Source organism: Lactuca sativa, chromosome 2 (genome assembly GCF_002870075.4).
Source record: "Lactuca sativa cultivar Salinas chromosome 2, Lsat_Salinas_v11, whole genome shotgun sequence".
NCBI classification, from domain to species: Eukaryota; Viridiplantae; Streptophyta; class Magnoliopsida; order Asterales; family Asteraceae; genus Lactuca; species Lactuca sativa.
Window position 1 is genome coordinate 44,758,071 of NC_056624.2, and position 5,163 is coordinate 44,763,233.

The following is a 5,163-nucleotide window of genomic DNA, read 5'->3' on the forward strand; positions in this document are numbered from 1 at the left end:
GCATGGTTAATTCATAATCTATTTAATGTGAATTTTATGTTATCCATAAAAGTTGTACATTCTCTTTATAACTTGTTGATGGAGCTCGTGTGGTTAACCGACACGTCAATTTGAAGGTATAGGTAGAGAATGATGTGGAACTCGCAAATATCAAGCGTAACTTGAGCCAGGTACCATGCGATTTTGTATGGTCGATTCACAATCTGTTTAATGATCTGTGACGACCCAGTCATTGAATTCGAGATGAACATAATCCAAGATTAAATGCCATTGATAGTCAATGAATCTCAAAGATCTAGGAATTTTGTAGTGATCGATATTGGGAAAGGGCTTTGCCTACCTAAATAACTTTATGGTGTTTTTATGGCATCCTTTTACACATCATGAAGCCAAATATGGATCGTAGCCTTCTTAAATCATTTTATTTAGGGTGATTATTTTCTAAGGATAATTAAAACAAACTATAATGGAATTTGATATTGAATGATGTTTATAACCTTATCCACTAAAGTCTAATGTTTTAAAGCCTTCAAAAGGATTAGCTATTAGGATTATCAATCTTGTCCAAATTCGTAGTTTGGGAATAATTCTCATAAACGAAAGGAAAGATCATTCCTTTGGCAAAGCTCTTCCTGAGGTTCATCCAATCACTGCATTCTAATCAATCAGAAAGAGCAATTATAAAGTGTACATTGTAAACTGACATATTGAAGAAAAATGGAATTTCCTTGAGTTAGGAGTTGACTAGGGTTAGTTGACTTGCTAACGTCTACATATAATCAGTTCACTCTGATTCTGATATGAACAACTTGGAATGTCCATGAAGGAGTTATGAGCATGTTGAGGTTTATTTCTAGAACTAACATGGCCAGTCATAGAAACTCAAACTTCAAAACACTCCCACATTTTTGCTATCATGAATAGAAGTGTCAAGAAGAAGAAAGCCAATTGCCCATGGGTTCAAAGGCGATTAGTGTTGGTAAACCTAATCTAGGCCTAAATGCCAATCACAAAGGAAGGCCTATTCTGAGACGTGTTGTCACACCCCCGAAGCAGACGACGTAAATGTCCGAGGGCTCTTGTGACTTAAATTGAATATCATCACAATGAATATACATGAGTCATAACATAAACATCACCATGAATCAATATATTACAACTGACATTGTTCACATCAAGTACATTGTTTTAACATTTCAAATCCATACATAAATTGTTTGATAGTTTTGAAAAGCAAAACAGACTAACATACTTGGTACTTATTCCTCAGCTTACCTGTTACCTGAGAATACAAGTTATTTTGAAAAATGGTCAACATATGCAATGTTGGTGAGTCCATAAGCATGTTTGATATGAAAATGTTTTGGGCAGTTTGAACGAAAACAACCTAGAAAATCCGATATTTTCTGAAAAGACCATTGTTTATAAAAAGGTGTGAAGATTCGTGAATATATGTATGATGATTTCAAAACATGTATAATTGAAAAACCTTGTATTAAACGTACAAGTGAAAATGTTGAACTTCCCCGGAAAACCCGATGTTTTCCAAAATAGAAATATCATATAACGGCTTGAATGGTTATCCATCACGTGAATGATTTTGAATTACCTTGATTACTTGATTTATATTGGATTTATTTATGTGAGTCGTTATAACCATGCATGATAATAACTAGTTCGTCTGTCTTTGCACTCTAGTGAACACCGGAATTGATCTTAAGATTTTGTCACCCTAGACTGGCCGAGTCTAACTGTAACGAACAATTGAGGTGTGGGGGAGTCACCCCCGTATAAATCTATACACAAACTCTCGCTCTCCCTCCAGGAGACTTTGATTATAACTACAGACTACGACCGACACACGTTGGTGCCACCCGTTATTACTCACTAAATCCCAATTGACTTTGATTACTATTGATTATCAACCTGTATTTGTTTACTTTGATTATGCATAGGCCTAACAAACGATGAGAAGAGGAATATAAAGCCCTGCTACTTTCGTGAGTTATTTTAGGCTATTGGGTATACGAAGGACACGTTGGCCCATTTCACATTTGATTACTTGGACCTTACTAGCAATGCTAATGGGCCACTAAGGCCAATAGCCCTTAAAAGCCATTGAGGGTCCCTTAAATATGAAATTGGGTCATAGAAGGCCTAATAACATTTATAATTATCCATTGGGCCCAAAGATCATGTTAATGGGTCAAAAAGGCCCAATAAGCATGTTTGGAAACTTTCAAGCCCAAAGAATTTAATGTTTACTTGTTTTAGGTATAGTATAGTTGTCGGAACGTTTAATTGAACACTTGTTAAATTTGTATCGTTACGAGACCGATTGGTCATTTATAACGATATTTGGAAATTTATGTATATTCATCTTGTCATTTTTCATAAATTGTAGTTTGGTATTTTTGACCCAAATATCTTAATGATAAAATAATTGACTCTAAATATTGGTTTGACCCATTTGAACCCTTCTTTAATAAAGATGACAATTTTAGTCCCTTTTATAAAAAATGACATTTTAAGTCCTTAAATCATTTTCTTGACACATTTGACCTATAGACTTACTGAATTGATTTTTTTAGCCCACAATTTACTCTTTGACAGTTTCAGCCCTTCCAGAAAAGTATTTTTTCAGTCAAAGCCCAAACTTTTGCAACTTTTACAATTTTGGCCCAAAATCCAAAAACGTTACATTTTTGGTCCTTTTTAGTAAAGAAACGCATTTTAACCCTTGAAATAATTTTGTTTACCTTTTTATTCCCTGTTTTGAGAAAATGTTCATTTTAGCCCTTTGAAAATCAGAATTTTCGCAACTTTGGGCTTAGTGGGCCGAAAAGCCCAAAAATTGGCCCATTGAGCTATTATTTACATTTCAAGTACTTGGAAGAGCATAATTGTCACAAAAAAATTTATTTTTACTTTTTGACTCTTTTGACCCTCAAGAAAACCGTGAATCGCAACTTTTCACCCAACTTTTGTTTATTTGACAATTTAAGCCCCAAAAAATTGTTTTATGTTACAATATGTCTATTTTAAATCTTAAAGGATATTTTTCTTGACTTGTTTAGTGTGGTATACCTTAGATCATGTGTGTTTTCCTTCTTATATCATAGATCTCGAGATTTCTTCTCTTTTTGTTGCATATTTACCACATAAACACTTACAATCACACATACATGCATTAAATCATACATAGCACACATATATACATAGATCTACACATTTTACTTGTATTCTCCCCCATAAAACTTGTAAAAACCGAAAAAGAGGGGTATGAACTCACGTTTGCTTGTTGTTTTTGATTTAGAAGGAATAAATGAAGAAAATTTGGTCCTAGCAAGCCTTCTTGGAAGATCTCGAACTTAGAGGTTTCTATGATGGGAATCATGAGTTTAAATGAGTTAAGAAGTGACTTTTGATAAAACAAAGAATCTAGACCACGGATCCTAGCATGAACTTACCTAAGATGATGATTTTTGTAGAATAACTTCCTTGAAGAGCCCTTAAGTCTCGAAATTTTTGGATGAACAAGAAAGAGTGTTTCTTTGAGAGTGTTTGAGTGAATTGTGTGTGTGTGTGTATTTCCCCTTGTGGTTCTCGGACGAAGAAGAAAAAGAGAGAGTATTGATAGGATGGTTGCTTGGAAATATGAGATATTGCATGGAGAACCATAATATAATAAAGAGGTGGCAAGTGGAAAGTCAACTCTCCCTCCTTCATTTGTGTGGTTGGGTCGAGAGAAGGAGAAGGAAGAAAAGAAATTTGGGATTTTTGTGCTTAAGTCCATTTTATGGACCAATTAAATGATCTTTAGCCCAATTGGTATTGGGAGAGGGTTCACGTCCCGAAATAAATCAAGAAATGATTTTTATGGTGCAGTAGGGGTAATTAGGTTAGTTATGGCCCAATAAGGTCCATTAGGGTATTTATTTCATTCTAGGCCCAATATGGCCCAAATTATTAAAATAAATGGAAGTGGGTCCAATTAGAGCCCATTTAAGAGTTCTAAGCCCAAAATAGTCAAATTGGAAACTTATTGGCCCATTGGGCCCAATAAGGGAATCCTAGTCCAAAATGGATTTAAACCGGGATTTCAAGGATTTCCAATTGCTTGTTAACTATTTGCAGTGCTTGTATAAAATGTTTGATGGAAGTTTTGTTGTTATTGAATAAGCATCATACGTGCTTTCACATTTTTGGTTCACATTTGTTATCATTGTTGTTGTTACAAAGCATCAATATTCCTAGTTGTGACATCATCCCCCCGTTAAAGGGAATTTCGTCCCATACAACGCCTCGAAAGGAGCAACTTTGATGCTCGAGTGATAACTGTTGTTGTACGAGAATTCGATTAAGGGTAAGTGGGTATCCCATGACTTTCCAAAGTCTATCACACATGCACGAAGTATGTCTTCAAGCGTTTGAATGGTTCGCTCTCTTTGACCATCCATTTGCGGACGATAAGCAGTGCTCATGTCGAGATGTGTTCCCAGTGCTTTTTGAAGTGATTGCCAAAAGTGTGAAGTGAATCTACTATCTTTATCCGAGATGATAGATACTGGCACTCCGTGGAGTCTCACAATTTCCTTGATGTATAACCTTGTCAACCTCTCTATCTTTTAGGATTCTTTTATTGGCAGGAAATGAGCGGATTTCGTCAATCTGTCGACTATTACCCATATGGTGTCCAATCCATCTGTTGATTTAGGTAATTTGGTCACAAAGTCCATAGTAATCCTTTCCCATTTCCACTCGGGAATTACTGGTTGCTGTAATAATCCCGAGGGCTTCTGATCTTCCACCTTTACTTTAGCGTAAGTAAGGAATTTGCTAACATAGGTGGCAATCTCTGCCTTCATGTTGGGCCACCAATAGTGTTGCTTAATATCCAAGTACATTTTGTCTGAACTCGGATGGATAGAGTATAGTGTCTTGTGGGCTTCATTCATGACTACCTCTATGAATCCCCCAAGTTTAGGGACCCAAATGCGGTTCATGAAATAATATGCTCCGCCCTCTTTCACTCCGAGATTCTTTTCCATTCCAAGTAACGCTTCACTCGTTATGTTTTCTGCCTTCATGGCATCTGACTGGGCTGTTCTGATTTGTGAGGTCAGGTGGGACTGGATGGTTATCGAGAGAGTTTTCACTCGA